This window comes from Malus sylvestris, chromosome 5, assembly GCF_916048215.2.
Source record: "Malus sylvestris chromosome 5, drMalSylv7.2, whole genome shotgun sequence".
Lineage (NCBI taxonomy): Eukaryota > Viridiplantae > Streptophyta > Magnoliopsida > Rosales > Rosaceae > Malus > Malus sylvestris.
The window spans coordinates 13,280,010-13,305,540 of record NC_062264.1 but is presented as its reverse complement, the minus strand read 5'-3'; the positions used below and the strand labels follow the sequence as shown (position 1 = coordinate 13,305,540).

Here is a 25,531-nt window from a genome sequence, read left to right as displayed (position 1 = left end):
TCTGAATGGCTTTGAGACTTGAAAATCCAACCACCAAACAAGCATAGACATAAACTTTTTCTTTGTTAAATGAAGTTGAAACATTGAACACCCTATTCCAAACTACTGATACCAATATCATGCATAAAGAATTAGACAAATGTTAAAATTCAAGAACAAATAACCAATCTTAACATTGAACAACCTAGGATTCTTATAATCATGTGTAATGGAATAATTTGGTTCTTCCAGATACAACATTCTTAGAACAACATCAGCATCTGAATTGAAACACGCTTTAGGAACAGCAAAAAAATGCCCAATTGAATTTTTACTTTCAAACTTTTTAGACCTAAAATATGCAATGGGGCATCGACTTGGTTGGCCCTTTAAGAAGGCTCAAGGAAACAGAGAGTGCCTAATAGTGGTAACAGACTACTTCTCGAAATGGATAGAAGCAGTGCCCTTGACAAGAATCATCGACGTTTCTATCAAGTCATTCTTCCAGAAGAACATCATCTGCCGATTCGGAATCCCACATACAATACTTATAGACAATGGGATACAGTTCAGTAGTTCCGAGGTCACAAATTGGTACAAAGAACTTGGAATCCGTCACCTCACTTCCACTCCAAGATACCCACACAGTAATGGGCAGGCGGAAGCCTCAAACAAGACTATCCTACAATGTCTAAAGAAGAAACTTGAAAAGAAAGGTAAGTGGCCAAAAGAACTGCCCAGAGTCTTATAGGTGTAATACCCTGGAAAATTTAAATATATGTTTTTGGTGGAAAAAATAAAAAAAATAAAGAAAGAAAATTGCCTTATGGTAGAAAATAAAAGGGAGGAAGCAAAAAGATGGGGAACCAATTAGGAAGAGAGGAAAAAGGGGGAATTGAGGGAATCCAATCATTAAGGGAGATCAGGGAGGGAAATGAGGGAAGTGAGACGCACCAAACCCATGCTTTTCATCCCTATGACCCGTTCGACCCGAGGAGAACCCGGACCTCCCCAAGCCAATTTTGACAATATTCACATTATTTCTGGCGAATCATGACTCCCCATCACCTACAAACATCATCACGTCCCTCCTCCTCAGTTGATCACCCAAAAAATTCGATGCAAATGAGACCTTTTCATGATGTATAGTGGCGACGGCGCCATGGGACTCATGGTGGCAATCCGCGAATTCCGAATGAAATACACTCAATCTTCATCACCAAAACACTCATTTAAAGGTCAGGAACAAAGCCCAAATAGGTTTGAGGGTGGCAGAGCACCGGTACTGGTCGAATCGAAGCACACCTACACCAAGGGTTCCGCCCATCCGTGGGAAAATTCAGGCTTTTCCTGACCGAATTGGACTTCAGCCCAGGTATGAAAATTGCTCCTCTCATTGAGATCTACTTGCCTGTAAAATTTGGTAATTTTTAGAAATAGTTGAAATTTTCCTGTGAGTCGGGGCAGCCAACCGCCACCCACCACAGCGCGTGACCAAAGGGCCGACGATGCTATTTTAAGCTAAATTAGATGTCTTGATTTTAAATTTGATATTTGTATGACATAATTTGATTGTTTGAACCTAAATTCACTACGATACACTACTTGGTCAAAATTTGAATTGACAATCCAACTGTTGGATCATCACCAAACTTTAGTACATTATAATACGTAATATTTGAGGACCTTAGGAACTTACAGATCGAGAATCAACGTACAGATATTTCTGAATTGGATTTGCAAGTTAGTAAATTAAAACGTCGATCACCACTCGAATGTTGTGATTGGCGGAGATCCAACTGTTGGATTGAAATGAAATTTTAGTGTGTTGTTCTAGAAGCGTAATGTGAACTACAAATGGCTTGATCCCTTAGTAGGGTACGTAGGCAGTCTAACAAGAAGGTTAGATGCAACCATAATAAAATAACTGAGATTTAATCTTTTCTTAGGAATTGTCTAAGAAAAGAAATTTGGTGATTATCGTCCGAAATAAATTTTGGGTCTATTTTAGTATTTGCTTCTAAATATAAATTTATGGGTCATTACAATAGGCATATCATACAACGATCTAAAAAGATACAGGGGAACACCATTCTCCATGGTTTACGGAACAAAGGCCGTTATCCTAGTCCAAGTCACGACTATGCCAAATATGCATACCGAATAATAGACCACCTTAGAGAACGCGGGAATCCTTAAGTTCAACCTTGACTTTGTTGAAGAGCGTCGATAATGTGCTCAAGTCTAACTAGTTGCTTACCAGTAACACATCCAATCATACTACAATAATGGTGTCAAACCTAAGAGTTTGTAAGTTGGGGATCTGGTTCTAAGATATGTCTTTGAAAATACCAAAATCCTAGGAGAAGGCAAGCTCCGGGCAAATTGGGAAGGATCGTATATAATCCCTGGAGTAGAAGGCAAGGGAACCTATCATCTAAAACACATGGATGGGACCTCAATGACCAAGAAGTGGAACATCACTAAACTTAAGTGATACTACCCTTAAACGAGCCATCTGAACTACATGCAGTTTGATTTCCTTCTCTAGATATATAGGTTGTCCAATCAGAACTCAATCATAATGTCATTATTTGCGCGAAGATAAGTCCATGGAGAACTCATCTCCTAAAGCCCTACCATAGTCAAGAGTGATCCCTGATGTAGTTCTTACATTATATCATCTTTTTTTAGAACTACACCAGTGATATTATTCTCATTCCTAGAGATATGTAGGCAATCATTCCAGATTCAATCACACGCCTGTGTTGAGCAATCCTATTTTCTTATGTACAATATTTGTTTGTTTCTTTTCTTTTTTTAGTGATGCAAGGAATACCTCAGTCATTTGAACAAAGCATGAACTTTGACAACTTCGCACGATTGTAAGTCTAAAAATTCAAAGTAACAGTGTTAGATGAGTCTCTCTTAGCACATCCTGTATTAATCGGTTAGCAGCTTAGACTTGAACCGTAATAAGCACGATCATGATAGGCGGGCTACAGGCATGGGCATATAGCATCCTAACCTGGAAGTCCAATGCATCATTCGGCCTAAGTTTATACAACTAGTAAGGTTGTGGGTTATAACATTTAAACCTTGGCTCTAAGCCATTCAAGGGAATAGTTGAAAAGGCAATCTGAAAATCTTCTGAGGGTGGGTCTGAACTTTGACTCTGAGTATGATTACTTCTATCCCAAACCAACATACTAAGTCAAGTATGTTCTACAACATCAAATGACAGCAGTTTCGAATGGGGCATCCAGACTAGGCAATCCTCAAAAGGAATTTTATTCCAATGGAGCTTCGATACGTGAAAATGATTTGACCAAGACAGTCAAGATAGTCCAATTGAAAACGCTTAGGTCCGATTCATATGGTCTGATAGGCATCCATACTAGGTAATCCCCAAGAGAAATTTTATTCCAATGGAGCTCCGATGCGAGAAAATGTTTTGACCAAGATAGTCAAGGTAGTTCGATCGGAAATGCTCAGGTTCAATGTATATGGTCTGACAAAAGGTTTCAAAAAGTGTTTTTGACCCACATGTTGACGACTAAGTCTTCAAATAACTTTTGTTTAAGATTCATTAGGAACGGACACGCAATCCAAGCTAAGGGAGAAACCTTACTTTGGCACCACATTGCAAGTATTGAAATTCTTGACCTAAGAGATGGGGCAAGGTAAAAAAGATTGGTTTATTTTTTGCAAGTCGTGTTAGGTGCAATTCAAAATTCTCTCATCCTTGGTCCCATAAATACGTTTTGACAAGTACAGAGAAAAAGATTCTTCATGGGTTTAATATCTAATTCCTAATACTGGAGTAAGGTGGTATTCTGGATATCGCAATGAGAAGCTTTATGAATGCCAAGTTTGGGAGGTAATGTTTTTCCGAATCAACATTATCAAAAAGGGCTTTTAAGCTCTGTCTCAGACCCACAAACTTACTCGTACTCTGCTCTGTTACTTATTTTCCATGAATAAGGAAGAACACGATGTGGAAAAGGGAAGATATATATAAATACGTGTTTATTATCAAAGTTTCAAGAAAATGGCAACTATTTGGGTGAGACAAGCTCTCACCCTTGACATGAAAAGTTTCCTATGAAAACTATGAAGCAAAACTTGGCCAGGATCACCAACTTTGATGAAGTTTAGTTGTCACCATCATTCACACCTAAATGTAAGGAAGAAATTTGTGACGAAGAATCCTCTAAGGAATATCACACTTTGTTGAGGTTAAACCCATATGCTAAGGTTGCAAGGAGGATGTGGCACAAAGATGAATACTATGGAACAAATCATGAGAAGTAACAGATGCTATTAAGGGATTATGGCTCAACTTGTTTGGTAAAGGTTGGTAGAAAAAAAAAACATGGTTTTCTGATTTCAAGATCCTAAATATCGAAGATTCAAAGGGATAACTGAGCTAAAAAGAAGATTATGGAGTGAAGGAAGAAGCTTCATGGTATGGACAGAGGAAAATAGGTATGGAGGAACCTCGCTATAGAGGGACTATTTAAAAACAAAGCACTTAGAGATACAGTCGATGAATGCAAAACGTTACCTACCTTAAGATTTGTGCATATGAGGATCGAAGTCGCTCGAAGATATGAATGGTTGTCGCTTGCAGTACCCGTTATCATTACAAATTTTATGGCATGACACCCGAGATCACATGTCTAAATCCAAAATGTCCACTACACCATAACGAGTTGGATCACCACACATAGAAAGAAGATTAAACTGTACGTAGTCCAGCTTACTTTGAAAGCGTGATCTTTGGATAATTGTTCATCCTCAAGGGGAACATATTTCCTTTCAAATGCATGTTAGGGGCAATTGTAGGACCATGATTTTCTAGGGCCAAGTAAATGGGCAAAGTTTGAGTGACTTCATTGGAATGACCATGCTTGTTTCACAAGACATGCGATCTGATTTGGATATGGGCACGATCAGATCCTTATAAGTCTTGGAGTTCCTATAATCTAGAAAACAATCTAGGAATTGGTATGCGCCACAACTAATCACAACTCCTAAGAGAGTGCAATATCTACTTTTAGATATCCTCATCTCCCTTCCTATGGTATAAATACACCCATTTAGGAATTGCTCTGTGATTGTTGTTAATAACTCTTAGTTGTTAGTGGTGGTGACCATTTATCTTTTATTTGTTACAAGATTTTCCTTAAGTGTTTTTAATGCTATTTGAGATGTTTATCATTAACCGAGGTTCTGGGAATTTTATCAATAACTAAATTGTTTCACACTTTGCCAAGTTTCAAGTTCTGATGGTTTCATCATGTAAAGCAGTTGGTAATTTACAGTGATTTTTTTAAGAGTTGATTTAGTTTTTTTTTTTCCATAAGTGATTTTAATTCTATGCCAAGGATCTATTAATCCCTATTTTTGTTGTCAATTTTCCTACTGTAACATGGGTGATAAAGCTATGACTTTATATATAATGATGAGTAAACGTATGATTTTATTTATCCATGTTACTACAAAGTTTTATATTAAAATGGAGTTCTTATTTATGTTCATCTTCTTGCAATCATAGATTAGTTTAAATATTTAATTAGAATTTAAATAGTTTTTATTTTATTTTATCTTTTAGTATTAGACTACCTAGTTCTAACATTTGGATCCTTGGAAACTTACTAGGCTATTATAAATGATAATGAAACTAGATACGCAAAAGTAGAATGAATATATGATAACACAACTGAAGGTTTGCAAGGCAATGCAAACCAGCAACATCTCTAAAGGTAGTCATATAAATTTGGTCTCATTAGCTGATGTGATAAAAGTTAAGCACTCAAATTAAACCCTCTTGTTGTCAAATCGTAGTATAAATGCAAGTAGGGATCGTTCTAAACCGGGGATTAGGAAGGCTTGCTAAAACCTCTAAACTGACTCAAAAACATAAAAACAAAGTTAAAAACGTTTGAATTGACTCAAATGACTCAAAATAGGTTCACAAGACTCAAAACAACTTAAAAACACTCAAAACCGCCTAAAAACACAAACTGGGCAGTTACTGACTTTAACACAACTTTGGACGACTTTAGTGTTTTGGCTTGAATCAAAACACTCAAAAACACAAACAAAATAGATTTAAAACACTTTGAAACAAGAAAATAAAAGGGGGGGGTTTTGATTTGGATGAATTTGAAACAAACAAACAAGTTATAAAACTAGGTAGATTGTAAAACGAATTTGAGAAATAAGATGATGGATGGATTAGTTAGAGGTCTGTTCTTCACACATGACACACTTGTACATGAATTGATTTCCAATTGCTTTTCAATAGATTATGATGCTCAACACCCCAGATTAATCGTGATGCACAAATTAAACCTCAGATTTTCCTTTACTCATTGGATTGGATGAATGCATGCAACAACCCAAATCATTATCTAAAAGTCCCCTACATGAATGCATAATAGAGATACAATCAGAGATCATTACGTTTCATGAAAATCATAAGTGTTGACGAGGCAATTGTAACTATGAATGCATGATACGTTAGCCAAGAATTCAATTAACGCGATTGTGACAAGCAACCTTCACTACCAATGAATATAAACTTGTAATGATTAGGTGAAACTCATTTATATTCTAGCATCTAATTCATGCATGAAAACTAAGTATGCATCCTTAATAAACATACAAGAATCAGTTATGAATAAAACAGATAATTGAATTGCAATCACAACTTAACAAATCACAATTGGAAGAAATCAATTCATATCTCAAGCATGTTCATGGCTTCAAACTTCCCCCTAACTAAATAGGGATTTAGCCACTCATGATTACAGCAAAATCAGAAAGTAATAACAAAGTAAACATTGAAAACAAGAACAAAGTACACCTAAAACGCTCCAATCTGCAAGCATGAAACGCCAAGGCCCTTCTTCTTCCCCACCTTGCTGCGGCACAAGTGTGTAAGGATGTGTATGGATGTAGGAAAAGGTCAGAGATGGGTTTAGGTTGAATGGAGGCTGCGGCAAGATTGTATGGTGGTGAAGGGTGATGTAGAATGGTGTAAATTGATGAATTGTTGCGGCTGATTGTGTTTCTGAGTGAATGAATGATGGTCCACGAATTTTGGCTCAAAATATGTTTATATAGGCATAGCAAGAGCTAGGGTTTTTCAGATTAGGGTTACAACTTAGCAGATTTTAAGGCTTAAGGCCTAAGGGTTCGGTACAAGTGTTCAAATCCACAAAGAAAGGGGTTTTGGCCCACTTAGTTCCTGAAAAGGATTTGTATAACCCAAATCCACAAGGAATAAGGCCTAATAAATCAGAATCCACAAGGGAAAAGGGATAAAGGGGTGCGACAGGTATTGGAGCGAAGGGAGAGTGGATTGCAAGGCAAGGCAAGGCCTTCTAGAAGGGAATAGGCGCCACCTTTGTAGGGAATTCTAGAAACCATGTGTTTTGTGGCTGATTTGGGACTTCTAGAAGGGAATGCTTCTAGAAATAGCTTCTAGAAATAGATATTTAGGTCCTTTTGCAGCTAGGATTAAGGCATGATAAGATTAGGATAAAATAAGATAAGATAAGGTTGGATAAGGTTTTGGATAATGTTTCCTCTTTTGAGCTGATTCTTTATCTTCTTTGTCTTGAATTTAATTTCTTCATCCCCTTATTAGATTCCTAGCCTTTTGAACTCCAAATTCCTCCATCCATCTTGGCCCATACATGTGATATCCATTTAGTTTAGAACAAGAATTAAACTTGAATATTTAATAACAAATTCACTAAATAAATTAAAACATGTTTTACTTGTTTCCACTTCTTCCATTTCCTTGTAAAATTGAAGCATATCTTCCGTTGGTTCTTTGTAGAAGTTGACTTCATCCGCCCTAAGCCAATCACTAGTATACACTAGTACCTCTACCATTTTAGGAGTTAAGGATGCCCTAAAAGGGTCCACAACCCTCCTCATGAGACTAAATGCACTTTCACTAGCAACGGTAGAAGTAGGGATTGTAAAGATATCATTGGGTATTTGTGAAAGGATTGGAAACTCTTTTGTGTTTGATTTCCACCATCTCAAAAGATCAAAGCCACCAAAAACAAAGCTAATATAAGGAGCGGTGAAATACTTATCCACTTCATTGGATATCTCCAAAAGACATTGCTCCCTCCTTTTTTGTATAAGCTCCTTCATCATTTTAATTTTGTTCTCATCACCCTTACAAGCTTGAATTATGAACTCTTCATTTAGTTCCACATCTTCCAATGGAGCCCTAACGGTAGTGGAAGAACCCCTTCTATACTCATAATACATATCAAACAAGCATTTTTTAATCTCTGTAAGCATTCAATCTACCTTCCTATTATTTCATCCAAGTGCCTTGAGGTTGATGGTAATCATTTGAAGTTTATAACAAGGGTTTAGAACTTGGCCAAGAAAAATAAGCGGATTCACATTCTTAAAATTCCCCCAATACTTGTTATATTTCCACATAGCCACATTTTGCAATGTAAGATTGGTAGCATCTTTCTGTTTTTCTTCTCAATCTCTATTTGTAAAGCAACCACTTGATCCCATAACAAAGTTGATGTAACTTTTTTAGTTGCACTAAGCTTTAAAGTAGCATCACGAAACTTCTTAAGAAAGTGCGTAAAGGCTAGTGCCTTTTCCCAATCCTCTTCTTCTAGAGGCCCTACTCTTTTTATCAAATTCTTCTTTGAATCCATTTACATCTCTTCAAAGTAATCACAAAATTGCACATTCTCCTCTGCCATCCTAAGAAACACCTTCGTAAACTTGTATGCAACGTCAAAAATTTTATATGTTGCGTTCCACCTCGTAGACACATCAAAAGGCACAGTTGACATTTTATCCATCTTGAATAAGATAGTAAAATACCTAAACTTATCCAACCTAGCCGGTGAAGAATGAATATACTTGACATAATTTTGAATCCCCTTAACCGACATAGTAAGCTCCTTTAACCCACTATTGACAACTAAATTTAAGATGTGACAAGCACACCTCATATGCAAGTACTTCCCATCAACCAAGAGAGAATTCATTTCCCATAGCCTCTTTTTCATATAGTTAACCATAATATCATTGGTGGAATCAACTGTAATGCTAAATATCTTCTATATCCCTTATTGGTTCAAACATACCTCTAGAACCTTCCCAATGTCATCTCCTTTATGGCCCGTGATCTTTATGAAGTTTATGATCCGTTTGTGCAACTTCCATTCATTATCCATGAAGTGGGCGGTAACTACTGTGGAGCAAAAAATAATCAAGACATTAGGGAGGCGACACACCAAGATTCCCACGCGTATGCAACGGACAATAACAGCTCAATCGAGGTCAAAGGTGATCAAAATGGTACTTATTCAAAACCCTTTCATCACTCCTCATCAAATCTTCACCCATAAGGTAACTCCCAATTATTCTTTTCAAATTGGGATTAATTACCAAATTAATTGCAAGATATTATTTGACATAATATCTTGCAATTATTTTCAAAATACCACCATAAGTGGCCGGTCCCTATTTTCTCCAAATAGGGCCAGCCACACCCCTATATATAGTCCCATTTCTCTACCAAAAAGCTAAGTTGATTCTCTCCCTAAAATTCTCTAAACACATTCTCTCTCAAATTCTAACTTTGGCATCGGAGATTCTTCGACCAAACCCCCCCATTCATCGTGGGTGCGTGAGGCTCTTGGCCTTGATCTTAGGTGTTATTATTTTGCATATGCATTTTCATCAAATGAGAAGAAGGCGGAAATTTGCATCCATAAATTGGTACTTTCATTGAAAGTTTGATTCATAAGCTCGAAGAAGACTCTTGTATTCATAGTTTCTCATTTCTCGTTCGTTCGTAAATTTTTCATACATTCTTATTTCTAGATTTTTTTTTTAATTCTTTGAATAGATGTAGGAGAAAAATACAATGGCGAAAATTTTGAAAACCATAACGAACGAAACTTCCTACGTTCAAAGATCTGGATCAAATGATGGAGATTGCGATGTAGCCCTACCATGAGGATCCACATGGCTCAACACGACGACAAGATGAGCAACTTTGCCACCATGGAGCACCACCACCATGGTAGCCATATGGACCCCGTGACAGTGGGTAGTGGGCCAACTCCATGGCAGCAGACCACTGCCTTATGCACTGCCACTACAGCAGCCGAAACCTAAAACCAAGCCTAGGCCCAGGCACTAGAAGCAGTTGCGCAAGTAACCCAGCAAACGGTCCAATCTACAGCCCACGCCGTAGGGTAGCCAACCCAAGCTCAACACGAGCAAGCCCAAATCATTACCCAAGACGCATTGCAGGCCCAAGCTGCGTCGACCATCCCTTAAGCCCAGATCTAAAGCACTTTTAGTGCTGCACTATGCCCACGCGCATTGCACATGGCACAGCCCACTTTCGCAGCCCAACTCACTCCCGTGGCCTACTTAACAATCCCGATTGATCCAAGACTGGTTCAACCATTCTAGCTTCATATTTCACCCCAAGTTTTTGCAGATTTAACCTATCGCGGCTCAAATTTTGCACCTGAAGTCCACTACACTTCTACCACCTATGAAGAAACTTATCCCTTCCATCTCGCATGGTGAACAACACTTGTCCCGATAAGTCATAGAGTTGACAAGCTCCATCGTGTAGCAGATAACCTTGGTGAATTAGATTTTACAGCCTACCGGGATATAGCGTGCCCTAGATGAGGTATCCCGAAACAGGACGAGGACAGACAACGAACTCTCCAGTAACGTCCTAGCAAGTAACCCTTCAACCAGCCATGATCCTAGTGTTCTGGTAGTTTACGCTACCTCTAGGCCCTTGGGATAACATATATTATTATCTTAGCATGCGGAGGAACGTGCACTTTCGATCAAGCCCACGGACAAACATACGTTCACGGTTGAGGTCACACTCCGATTGTCAACATGGACAACCTCCCAGGCGAAGTGTTCGGCAGCCTGCGAACATCCTGCTCGCTTGCTAAGAATGTGCCATATGCATCGCAGCCACGACATAGACGAGTCGAGCATAGGGAAAAGCAGCCTAGAGCAATAGGTCACGACCGGGGGCAGCCGAAAGCTCCACTACCCTAGTAAAGCCATTTTTAATAAGAAGTTGAGAGGCTTCTAACTGAACGATTGCGCAATTTCCAGCGCAACAAGGCTACTGAAGATGCGCTTCGATAAGACATAACCAATATAAGTAGGTCACCATTCACGGAAGAGATTGAGCGGACAGATCCACCTCGTGGGTTCACTATGCCTCACTTTACTCCGTACAAGGGAAACGAAGATCCAGATTGACATCTCAAGCACTACAGCAGTACCATTATCCTCTACAGGAACAATGACGTTCTTATGTGCAAAATTTTTGTCACAACTTTACAAGGCGAGGCGCAAGACTAGTTTCACACCTTACAACCTCAGTCGATCAGGAGTTTCAACGAACTTTCCTTAGTTTTCACTAAGGAGTATTCGTCTAACTGCTCAATTAAAAGGACATTCGACCATCTCTTCAACATCGTAAAAGACCCTTGGGAGACAATTCGCGACTATGTCAACAAGTTCAAAGCGAAGAAGGCTAAGATTGTTGGCTACAATGAAGACATAGCAACAGTATCATTCAGAAATGGGTTTCCCACTGAACACCCTTTATTTGGAAAATTGATCATGGGAAAAGAATTGACCCTGACAACTTTGTATGCTTTGGCGGATAAGCACACACTATGGGACGAGGCCAAGCAGTCTAACAAAAACGAGTCAAAAAAGAAGCACATGGAATGTTCCCCAACTAAAGAAGACTTAGCGCCTGAAACATTCACCAAGTTCACAATTCCAATTGGCCAAATTCTTCGCAAGCTCAAGTACGAACCTTGGTTCGAACTGCCACCACTTATGAAGGGCGATCTTACTAGGCTGAATCAGACAAAGTATTATGCATTCCATCAAAGACCAGGCCACACTACCAACGGCTGCCTGAAGTGGAAGCAGTACTTTGAAAAGCTTATAAATGAGGATCGGTGCAACAAGTATCTTGACAGGTCAACGACAAAGCCTACACAACCAAAGGAAATCTCCATCACACCCTGAACCCCGTTAGTGCTTTTCCAAATAAGTTCGAAGTCTCAAGCAGCTTGACGAACAAGACCTCGTAAGACGAGGATTATCCAATTTGTTATGCATTTTCTACCTTTTAGCATAGTTGATCTATTTCTTTATTCTCAATGAAGATTAAAGAAGTTATTCATGCTGTCTACAACAAATGCTCAAACCTCCATATGGTTTCGCTTTCCAATGCGAGAGGTTAAACTAATTGATCTTTAATGTAAGAAGGTAAACCAATTCCCCAACACCCATATGGGTCTGCTCTTTAGTGCGAAAGGTTAAACTAATTGCTTTCTAGTATGAGAGGGTAAACCAATTCCCTGACACCCATATGGGTCTGTTTTCCAATAGGAGAGGTTAAACTAATTGCTCTCCAGTGCGAGAGGGTAAACCAATTCCCCAACATCCATATGGGTAAGCTCTCTAGTACGATAGGGTAATCTAATTGCTCTCCAGTGCAAGAGGGTAAATTAATTCCTCGACACCCATCTGGGTAAGCTCTTCAGCGCAAGAGTATAAACCAATTCCCCAGCATCCGTCTGGGTAAGCTTTCTAGTGTGAGAAGGCCACACAGCTTAAAATATTGAATACTTGAAGACTAGCTAAGCAAAAAATGGTTAGGGGCAGCAACCACTTCGCACTCAATAGTTCGCTCATCTGACACATCATCTTCAGCAGCTCTGATCTTGGCATCTCCATCTACGACATCAGAGAAATCAAACTCAAGTAGTTTTCTCATTTCTAGCAAGCAACCCATATGTGGTAGCCTAAACCGTGGCCAATGCCACACCATTTCCTCGGCCCATGCCAAGCTAGCCCTTGACTTCAGTCAAGCTGAGCAGCACAAGTTGTGGCCCTAGCCACACCACCTTCTCGGGCTATGCCAAGTTGACTCTTAGCCTTTACCAGTCGATGTGCCGCACCACCCTAACGGCTGCCCCATGGCAAGACCACCCAAGAAGAAGACAAATAAAATTAAGTTTTTCTTACATCAATGCGACGCGGAGAAGACAAAAAAATCAACGGATGACGGTTCTTTGCACAGGCAAGCAAATAAGCGTGCTAAGGGAGGGGGAACAAATATCCTCTAGTTTTCTCTCTTTCTTGTAGGGATAAATAATTAACCTCTGAAGTTGATTTAATCCCCTACTTAAGGTAGGCTTAAATAGGCTTTGGAGGTAATTTATTTCCCTTTCCTAGAAGAATCTAATTCCAAATCCAGGTGGGAATTTGCATTAAAGTTAGAGATCTCTACACCTACTGCCCTTTCCTACAGGCAGCCCAGCAGGTGTGGGGTCATTTATGAGCAAAAAATAGTCAAGAAAATTATGGAGGCGACACATGGACTTTTGGTTAAAAAGATAAAATTGCTCTTCAGGCACACCGGGATTCCCACGCGCATGTAATGAACAATAACAGCTCAATCGAGGTCCAGGGTGATCAAAACGGTACTTATTCAAAACCTTCTCATCACTCCTCATCAAATCCTCACCACAAGGTAACTCCCAATTATTCTTTTCAAATTGGGATTAATTACCAAATTAATTGCAAGATATTATTGGAGATAATATCTTGCAATTATATTCAAAATACCACCATATATGGCTGGTCCCTATTTTCTCCAAATAAGGCTGACCACACCCCTATATATAGTCTCATTTCTCCACCTAAAAGGTAAGTTGATTCTCTCCCTAAAATTCTCTAAACACTTTCTTTCTCAAATTCTAACTTTAGCATAAGAGATTCTTCGGCCAAAGCCCCCCTATTCATCATAGGCACGTGAGGCTCTTGGCCTTGATCTTAGTGTTATTATTTTGCAGGTGCATTTTTGTCAAATGAGAATGTTTATACCATACTTAGGGCCTCCATATTTAAATCTCATATAAATACTCGGGGGACTCAAATGTAATTATGTAATAAATGAAGGGACAAATATGTAATAAGTGATGAGCCCTTATTCTATAAAAGGACTTCTCACTCTCTTTATTAGGAGAGACCAATTCTTAGGCCATGAGAAGCCTCACTCTCACCCTCTCATCCTCTCACAAATAGAGAAATACAATATCAGTGTGGACGTAGCCCAAACATTGGGGTGAACCACGATACGTCTTGTGTTATTTATATTTCTTGCAGATTCACGGTCGGATTTACGTTGTTCCAAGACCTCCGGTTTTGTGCATTAACAAAGAAGAAGTCGGAAATTTGCATCCACAACTACCATGTAGTTGATGTTTTAAATCGATGTTCAAGTATCGGTTGTGATACTTACCCTTTGATTACACATATCTTCAAATAGTTTAGACTTCTCTAATACAAACAAATCCCACACACCGGCCGTAATCTTTCTCTTGTTTGGAATCTTGAACCGAGGTAGAGCCTCTTTCATCATATTAATATATCCACCACCTTTAACCACCTTAAATGGTTGTTCATCCTTGATGACAAACATCACACCCCTTAACTCTAGTCTCTTTTGGTTAAAGGTGTAGGGGACCAATCTACTACCCATGGACTCATTTGTTAAGATCGGTTGATTTTTATCACCTTTGATATAACAGGGGCGAATCTTTACAAACTTTTCTAAGGTGATATCCTATGTTTGATGTCCCATTTTTATCAGGATCAGTCGGACACTCTTTCTTACAATGTCAGCAAATTGCAAGGTGAATTTTTTTACTTTTATTCCCTTTTCTTACCACTTTCTTAGCATGTGACCACACCACCAATCTCCCCCCACTAATATCATTGTCACCTCTCTTACCACTTCCCACACTTTCATCCACTTCTTCTTGATTTTGTTGTTGAGGTTGTGTTTCAATGTTTGGAGTTGAGGTTGAGGTTGGGATTGAGTGGTGGAAGGTGTACTAGTAGAGCCATGACTATTCCTAAACTCCATCTTGACCTATTAACCAAAATAAGACACAAAGTTATATTAAAATATAGTAGCTAGCCTTGTAACTCATTCATATAAATTGTATGCATAGTCATATAAATAAGCCATATAACTCCGCAATAATTCATACATTTTAAAAGATAAAATCATGCTTGAAGCAAGCAAAATAGGTAAAACAGCATGCACACCAACAGAACACCAATCTCCAATTTAATCAGGCAGTAAGTGAATAAGTCATATAACTCTACTATTTTATCATATTAGTATGCAAAGTAATACCCAATTGAATAAAGTTTTGAAAGACACCAATCCCCAATTTTATCTTGCAGCAAGTGAATAAGGCACCAATTCCTAATTTTATGCATTAGTATGCAATATAAAAAAGCAAGTAGGGAAAAAGCAAAATAGGTGATATAAAAGCAAACCAATTAATAAATCCCCAATTTTCTCAATTTAGGATTTCTGAAAGTTTTATCTAATTACAGAGAATGATAACCCATTCTTCAAAATTGATGACAGAGTATGATGGAAAAATTGATAAAAGAGTACAATGGAAAAACTGATGAAAGAGATTCCTAAACTCCATCTCTATTTTCTTCAAAATTTTATATACATTACCTTGATAAACGAAACCGCGGAGAAGGACAACCCAAGTTGATGAAAGAGATGATGAGATGGACTACAGAGAAGGACAAAGTCACCAAAAACAAGAGAAACGGATATGAGTTGACAGCATTGAGAGAAACTATAAGCTGCGATGGCGGAAAAGGCTTAGGTTTCTATTGGGCAAAGAGTTAGAGTAGTTTGGAACTTTTTGGATAAATGCTTAGGATATAGTAATATTAATAAAAATTACATAATACATAATTATATATATATATATATAAATGAATAAATATATAATATAATATTAATAATATTGGTAATGGTTTTGGATACCACTACTATACTGAAAATGTACGGTACGGTACAAATATTGTACCATTACCAATTGGTACAATTTTTTGGCAAATATTTGGTATGGTACGGTTGGTAAGGCGGTTGGCATGGTAATTTGGTAAAAATTTACACCCCTAATTTAGATAGGCTCGCCTGTTATGTTTTGTTCTTACTGTAACTATTTCTTCAATTCTTATTTTCTTCTCTTTTATTGATGTTATTCAAATTCCCAATGCACCGGTGTACTTGCTTGAGACAAACATGCATGAATCTTTATTATTTGCTCTTTTATTATCCAAGGATAAGATGAAGAGAAAGAATGATGAAGTTAAAGAAGAAGGTATTCAAGAAGCAATTGAGGTAGTGAAGGTGATCTTTCAGACGACTACAACTTGTGTGCCAAACTGGAAGACCATGATATGGATGATGACATATATCGTCTTTTGTTGTTGGTTTCAAACATGCACATGGTATACCTTTTTTATTACTAACTCAATGTCTTAGACTCTTATTAGCATCTCAATATGTCTAGAGGTGCTATGATGTTTATGTTAGCTTTTGGGATGTACAGTTTGTGTATGTACTAAATGTTACCTAAATTATTGATCAATGAAATATGATTGACCAAAGTATTACCTCATATTGTTATATATTCTAATTCCAGATGACAAAACATGGAATATGTGGTAATTGACTCATCTCATATTGTTCCTAATAGGTATATGGTTTTGACATGTGTGTCACAAGTTGCGCCACATGTCAAAAGAATAGGTGACACTTTTAGTCTCACTTATCCTTAGCCATAGCATTGTAGGATCATGTTTGGGTGATGATAAATTCCTCATTTATACATCTAATATGTGACGAATGCATAGGTCATTGAATTTTATGTTTTGTGACACCTATTCCGTCACATGTAAAGTTATTAAGTGACGAAAATCCACGTCACTGATACATATTGGCATATAACAAGAAAATAAAGAACGAGAAAATACTTGTAGTTTTAAAGTTTAAAATTCGTAGACCTAGAGATCCCTGCTAGGGGTGGGTTGGAAAAAATCGAAAACCGAAAAAAACTAGGCCGAAAACTGAACCAAGATCGAAAAAAAACCGAACTGAAGCTGTCAAACCAAACTAAACCGAATTTAGTTGGTTTGGTTTTGATTTTTGAGGTTTGGAAACTGAACCGAACTGAAATATGAAAATCATATATAAATGCTTAAAACCTAGTGGCTTAAGGGTTTGAACCATTTCCTTCCTGGTTAGAGATAGTCACTTCAAGCCAACTTGATTGTCGACTTTGTGTTGATATATTTGTACCAGTAAAATATTTATATGCATTCTAATCTTTAATGCTTCATAAAATTTCCAAAGTTTACAAACCCTAGCCGTCATTCCTATTTCAATTTTCATCTCTTCTCAAACACACACACACACACACACACACACTCTTTCTCTCTCCTCCGCTACTTTCTTCCTTTCTGCTTCCTCATTTTTCATATTTTCTCCTTCTATTCTTATTCTTTTCCCTTGTTTTGTAAGATTTGAAGCTCCTACTACTCCATTAGATTACAATAATTTTGTCGAGACTCTGAGGCATCAGTTAATTTCGTCTTTCGTCTCATTGGCAGAGCTAGAGGAGAAGGAGCTTGAGGCTTACCTGTGGATCAACACCTGGAAAGGAAGCTCGAGGCTTGCCGACGGATAGGTACTTCGTTACTTATGATAGCTGGGGGAATAAAGAAGATGTATGATTTCTCAAACACATTTGAATTGATATGTTTTTACAAATGAAGTCCTAGTCTTTGTCAGACACATCGATTTCTCAGTCTTTGTCAGTAGGACATTCTTCTTTGAATTGTTAGGTAGTTGTCTCTAAAATCTGGGTTATGATATTTATTTTCTTTTATTGAATCATACTTTATTCCAGTAGAATGAAGTTTTATCTGGTCATAGAACTGACATTTTGAATAACAAATGAGTGATGTTATTTGGATTTCTAATAAACATTTTTTCCATTTCCTAAAGACATTGAATGTGCTTGCAGAGGTTTCTAAAAGATTGATAATACTTTAGTGATTGCGAGCTTTGGGGTTGATTGTTCAAGCTTGTTATGTTCGGAGCTATTGAAGCAAAGGTAAAGAATCTGAGGGAAATAGTAGATGTGGGAAAGGGCCTTAAGATCTTAATTTAATCATCTGGAATTTATTTATACTCCACTAGAAGATGTATTACAAAATGGGTGTAAGCTTTGTTTTCTTAAGGATTTTTTTTGCTATTGAAGAAAAACAAAATCTGTGGAAAAAATAAATAAAAAACACTGAATCGGGCCGAAACTGAATCGAAAAATAATTTGATCCGAACCGTTTTGAATTGAACCCAACCCTAATCCTTGCTCTCATTACTATTTATGTATAATTTGAACAACTTAGTCGCTTGGCTTTCATTTTGTATTCTTTACACATCTAGCCCTTGCCCCACCAAGCAAAGCAATGCGATATAACCTTATTCCATTTATGACTTGGAGTTTACGGTCTAAGGTGTTGCCCCAACCACCTCATTATGACTTTAATAAATATTATTTTGAGCATTGGGATTTCGGCATAAACATCGGTGAAACAAGAAAGTGCATTGATCCTCGTTAAATCATTCTTGACAGTGGCTGAGGAATGAGCGACAACTCATCGACTGCTTTTTCATGACTAAAACATTTTCCCTTTCTATTTGGCTATTTTCATCCTTACAATGAATAAAACTTAAATACACTATCATGGAAAACCCATCAATTGTTTCAATTAGGAAATATAAAATCAATCTTGAAATTCCTTCACCGATGACTTCTTATATGACACGACATGTTATGACAATCTGAAAAATGTAAGTGAGGTTGTATTATTGAGAGTTTATCATTCAATTGTATAAAAAATAATATTTTGTTAAACAAACATCCATTATCAATTTATCATTCAAATCCATTGTTATTCAAAAGATAATATCATCTAAATTATCATTCAAAGGTAATGTCATCCAAATTCATCATTCAAAAGGTAATACAAACAAATAAATCATTCATATAAGTCTTCCTCATCTAAATCAAAGGTAACATCATCCTCTTCATTGCCAAGTCTAGATGACTTGTAGGGTATGCCATCAATTCAATAAACAAATCTTCAAAATCAAACTCAAATTTCTTCGACTTGAGGTTTCTTCGTTAACCTGTTTTATTTTTAAAGTAATAGGACCTTGAGGTTGAGTAGGCTCGTGAGAAGGAAGAGAAGGCTCTCAAATGTATGGGCCACCTTCATAAACCACGAGTGGCACATTACTTTATGGCCTCAACATTGTACAATGACTCATCCTCAAGCTATCTAGGATCTTCGGGAAGAACGGGATCTACTATCTCCGTTATTCATTCACCATCAAAGGTAATTTTTTCCACAACAATGGGATCACACTTCTTCCTACTTCTAAGACTTCTTCTTGCAAAGCAAAATTGTACTTCACATAGGCTAAAACATTAAGCTTTTTGTGTTTAGCATATTCCTCCCTTTTGTATGAATCTACAAATAAATGTAAAATTAATTCTATTGTTTAAGTCTAATCATCTTAAGCAAAAATGACATAAAATACTATTAGGGCCAAAAAATGTCACACTCCAACCCAACCAAGTCTCAAGGCCTAATTGTTATGCAAAGCCCACATTCAAGCCCAAACACATGCCAAGGCGTGGGATCAACAAGGAATATATTTTACCAACATGCCATGCCATGGTGTTTAAACCGAATATTCACACCATTCTTTCTTATCCATAATTCATGCTAAGCCCAAGTCACATATTCGAGGCTTTCCAAGTGGTGTGGTGTGGATGGTTACAAAAGGTTATCGAGCCTACGTGGAATCGGGGTCATGGAAGACTTTGGGCTACTTGGGAGCCAAAAGATCCAAGTCCATAGCCTTTGTATTTCACGCAGGCATCATTGAGAGAAAACTAGCCTAGTTTATCCTTTTCCCTAGCAAGCCAACCCCCTTGGTTAGGATTAAACTAGATTCTTGCATTAAATGCATGTTAAGCCCAACAAGTCAGGGATTTAATGCTGACTTTCCCTTCCTAGCCTGCACAAACAGTCAACGCGCAAAAGCCATGAAACGCGCTACCAGATTTAGTGTATGTGGAAGGTCGTCCTGGTAAAGCCACGTCTTGGTAAGTAGCAATCTGCAGGTCTTAACAATGCAGCTAGTTCACACCAAAATTGAAATAATAGGATAGCTAGGGAAAAGGGAGAGGAAGACCAAGCCACGAGGGGATATTCTCTTGAAACTTAGAGAAGAAGCATTCACTTACATAAGGAGGGAGAGAAACCATTAGAAGTGGATTGAGATTAACAGGGAGGAGGAGATAGAGAAAACGTAGTGAGAGAGAACCACATAGGAAGAAGCCCAGAAAGTTACATTTTAGTCCAGAAGCATACTCCAAGTTTCAGACATCACCATTCATGAAACCTTGGCAATTTCCACAAGCCTTCAATCAAATATCTCAACCATTAGAAGCCTTGCTAACACCTAGGAAAACCCAAAACATGCAGCTAAGAATGTCATGCAACCATGCCAACTTTCTCTCTTATGTAAACTGATAATCTTCTAGCTTCCACACCACGCTTCACTTAAGCAAGTAATTATCTTGATCTTTCATGCTATCTTCCAGGCGATGATGTTACCGGGGTATTTCCTAAGACAATTTACCTCTTTTGAGATATCCCAAGACTTGTTACGAACCCGTACCAAGGGAGACAAGAGGACGTTCTCAAAGCCCAAGTTCACCTCGACCTAAAAGTCCCCCAACAAATACTAATAATATATTTACTTACAATTTGAAATGTGCTCTAATTCTTATCACATCCCGACGCACTACAAGTAAAACTAAGAACTCGAATAGCAAACTTCATTAACTCAGGTGTTTTAGTCCCAAAACGCTCCCACTAAACAACTAAAAAACAATATTAGTAAAGTAAATAATTAAAGGTTAATGATAAAAATATATTAACAATTGACTAATTAAATCTTACTTGGAGTTCACCTTTTCCTAGTTTGCATAGCCATAGGATCTACAAATTCACCAAGCCTTTTATCATATGAATCCAATTGGATATCTACATCTTCACATTCTTTGCCATTCCCAAGCATCATATCCATGCAGGCAAACAACCCACTTCACATTTCGCCACTATTTAAGAAATTATTCTCATACCGAAATTATGAATTCAAGTAATAGCCCACCGCATGTAATGGTTGATGAAATTGATCGTCCCATCTACGATCTATCTTTTTCAAAATAGGCATAATTTTTTTCTTCACTTTGTTAAGATTGTTTGCAATTTTCTCTTTTGCAGCATCCATCAACTCATATATACAACCCATGGTGGGTCTCTCCTGCAAGTCAACCTCTCTCAAGACACAAACAAGAGGAAGAACACCCTTAATGCAAAAGGAAACTCTAACCCAAAACTCACTATTATGTAGCACATGATGCTTAGCCAACTTTGTTTCATAGGATTTGCATAGGCTTTTTTTCCAACCATTCTTGAGAGGAAAAGAAAGCAACAAGATTTTCCTTTTGCTTTTGTAAGCTTTGAAGTATAAGGAAGGAACTTATTAGTCCCCTTGACCTAGGTGGTAGAAAAGAACCGATTTATTATGAAGGTGTGACACTCACACTACTTACATAATGTGTCCTTGAGTCTATATCCACACTTTCACTTTCTTCTCCGCCACCACGAGACAACTCATGGCTAGCTTTCTTCTTTTCTTTAGTTTCTTGAACATTAGCAAAACATTGTGCCTTCACATTGGGTGGGACTTTTTTACAACTAATCATTTCTCCCAAACTTACACCACCCAAGTGATGTTTAGATCTAGAAATTAAACACGTGCATTTGTGATTACAATAACCACAATAGAAGTGTTTGATGATAGGATCAAAATATTTTGTCCATTGCCGAGTAAAATCTTTCTTAGTAGAGGTCATATTCTTCAATGCCTAAACAATTAACATTCAATGCATACAGTTAAAAAAAAATTGAATAAAAAATAAAAATTCAATGCATATTCTTCAATGCCTAAACAATATGTGGATCATGAGTAACATTAGCACTGTTTTATTTTTTAGTAGGCTCACGGGATCAACCATTGCATTATTTATAAAAAAAATTAAAAAGCCCTAACCATTTTAATTATAGGAATAGACGCATAGCAGTAGAGTGCACACAAACATTATATATAAAAAAATATTCAAAATCACATTTTCAGAAGCCCTAACATTAAAAGTTATGGATCAGTGGCATGATGACAATGGTGTTGTTGCTGGGTGTTACGGTGGGGTGACGGTAGTATTGCTCGAAAGATGGCGGCGGCTACTGCTCGAAGCTGGTGGTTGTGCTCTATCGGAGGTCGCGCAGGAGAAGAATCGAATGAGGTAGAGAGAGCATGATAGAAGGAAGAGAGAGGAGGGAGGGAAGAGTTAATACCCTACCTAAATGGCGTCATTTTCGGTTTAGGAGTTTAAAAAAAAACAAAAAAAAAAAGGAAAATAGAGGCGGCCTAAGATTGCCTCGAGGTGAGTCTTTTAAAACACTTCTTGTATGTTACAAAACCACTTATATTTACAAAGGTGAATTCCATAATGGTTGAGTTTGTCTAGTGGTAGAATCTTACTAGGATTGTGACTCATCGACATGCACTTGGATATCCTTTAACATTAGCTCAAGAGATCCCTCTTTTGCCGAAACTTAATATGTATCAAGTCTTCGACCTGAACAAGATAAACTTAGCCCCTTTATGTGTTCAATTCATTTCTTATTTGATCAGCCACAAATTTTGATCCTTAAAATCATTCGAATCTTATCAAAACTCATCATAATCGTTAACAATCCTAATTCATTCAGGACTAGAACGAACCATCATCTACATCTTTGATCCCTTAGCAATCCTAATTCTACTAGGATTCAGTCGAACCACCAGCGTTCCACTTTTGTGTTGAGACATAGCCTTCCTTCTTGATTTATTCCTTCCTGGCCCAAATCCTGGATTTCAAGCCCAAACAAGTCTATAATACTCCATGTGTATACAATTAAGAATTGGGTTTAATGTATTTTTAAAAATCAAGGATTTTGATGGATTTCATAGTTTATTTTAGGCTTTAGGGAATCAAGTTTTTCCCCGAAAGAGAATGAATTCACATGGAATCTATGCGGAACTAACTGTTGGAGCTAAAAAATTCAGATTATCCAATCCTCCAACTAGTAAATCTTGTAATCATGTTGAAAAATCCACAAAAGCATCTTCGTTTGCCATTAAGGTGAGGGCCACTGCAAGAAAACACCGTAACTCAAGTTAGTCAGTGTTTAATATAAGGATGATTTTGTATTAAATCAATAAAAAGTTACAATATGAACAATATGTTAATAATATTTATGTTAATTATAAATAAGTCAATCATGTATTGTGATTCTTAAATGCTTTTAAAACAAACATTACAAAATATATCGCTACAATTGGCACCCACTACAGCTCACACCTATTTTCTCATATTTTTTTTTTATATTTTAGAATAGGTCAATAACGCTCCAAACATTGCAACACAATGTCCTTTTTCTGGTTCTGTTTTTACATTTGAATTTAGATGCTGTGGTATAATGTCCTTTTCCTAATTCTATTTTTTTACGTTTGGATTCAGACACTGCAACACAGCGTCCATTTCTTGGTTGTGTTTTTTACATTTGAATTCAGATGTTGCAGTAAAGTGTATGTTTCCTAATTCTGTTTTTTTATGTTGTCTGTTTCCTGGTTTTACAATTTACATTTGGATTTGGGCGCTGTGTCGTAATGTCTGTTTCCTAGTTCTCTGTCAGTTGATGTACATGTGCAACCACTCATCCCCAAACCTTGTCTCCATCATCAGCTTCATGATCTTGTGGAGGTCGTTGATGGTCAGGAAGGAATCATGTCAATCACAATGTCATAGTTAATTCAGACTCTGCATTACAGTTTGCATTGTACAATAGAAATTGCAATTTATAGTTCCTACACTTTGCCACTTGAACTTCTTAAACCCAATCAAAGGCTTGGCTTCCACCATTGAACAACCAATTTGGTCGACCATCTAGCTCGGATATGCTTCAGAATAATTGTCTTACTCATTTATTACACCATTTATGTGGCCCTTCCCACTTATCCCACAATTTTTTTTTTCTTTTTTTTCAATGGTAAACTAGAACTATTGCTATCACAAGGAGAATCCATCAAACATGGCCACACATGAACAAGATAAAACAAAATCAGAAAATTCCCCCATTGGAAGTATATATAATGACACAAAGTTCACTTAAAATTCTATAAAAGCTTGATTTTGCTCTGTCTTTCTCGAAGGTCTCCGCAGCCATACGCTTGACGACCTCATCATCATCCTCATCTTGTGTAATGGATGCACAAACACCATTCAATTTCTTGGACTTGAAATTGAGGAGACAAACCTAGGTCTTCCAACCAATTCGTAAAGCCAACACCAGAACGTGATATAGTAGCAGTGGTGGAGGCAAACATATCTCACAACAAATCGAAAGCATTTAAGTCAAAATCGAACATATTCGAAACAAATTGATTAACTTTCATGGCAGAAACCGTCGTCTATTTCTTGTAGGTTCACATAGGCATTGAAATCTTAGACTCCACGTCCATTTTCTCACCACTCCCTCCATGTTTCATGGAGTGAGCATTAGGTTCCTTGATTATAGTACCCATTTTCTCTCATATTTTTACGTTATTAGCTTGATTACATGGAGAGTACTTTTGGCTCCCACACAGATCAAGAATAAAAGCACGTATTTGATAACTTGCTTCTCTCTCCAACATATGGACCTCCTTGTAATTCTCTCTTTCTTCAAATTTTAAATTACTTTATTCCGTTAGGTAAAAACACGTATTTAGAAGTGAAAATGAACTAACACAAGGTCAATATATTTGCAATTTGAGGTAATCAAACAAAACCTATGAACTTCAGTAATTTATGATTCTACTACCGAATGCTTTTCTAATATTTCGTAATTTTGATGTTAATTTTAGGAAGAAATAAAAAGATAAATTGATTATTAATTTTATTATATTCGTCAATTAAGTTCTATTGTTTTTGTTGGGTTGTGAATTTAGTACAAACGCAATACTAAATTAACACTTATGTGACTAAAAACGCAAGATGATTAGTATTTCACCATGTTGTGATGCAATTATCAAATGTATATTTTATTAAATGTTTATTTTGTGTTTATTGCTATTTGTGTTCTTGAAGTATCTAAGTTATAAGACATGACATAATAATAAATAAGTGATTATGTATTCAAAACACAACCTATATGAATATACACCGTATTAGAGTCCTTAATAACATAAAGGTATATTTTTTTTCCAGTGTTTTGCCTTGGGCCTGCAAAATATCAAGGCTAGCCCTCGGTCTAAATGCCTAACCCTAGGTTTTTTTTTAACCAATATTTGACATATCAAACAATAGTGTGCTCCATTTTATACCAAAGTTTGAGTAATTTTTTTTTA

General features: G+C 37.2%; 1 long non-coding RNA gene and 1 pseudogene across 1 annotated transcript; one reads left to right on the top strand and one right to left on the bottom strand.

Moving 5' to 3' along the window:
- Window positions 1-693: 693 nt before the first annotated feature.
- Window positions 694-16,566, top strand: LOC126624797 (uncharacterized). The gene is made up of 2 exons (XR_007624227.1): window positions 694-1,354; window positions 16,235-16,566. It is a non-coding gene; the product is annotated as an uncharacterized LOC126624797 (long non-coding RNA).
- Window positions 16,567-18,999: 2,433 nt separating this feature from the next.
- Window positions 19,000-20,877, bottom strand: LOC126622071 (uncharacterized; annotated as a pseudogene).
- Between the last annotated feature and the right edge of the window lie 4,654 nt (window positions 20,878-25,531).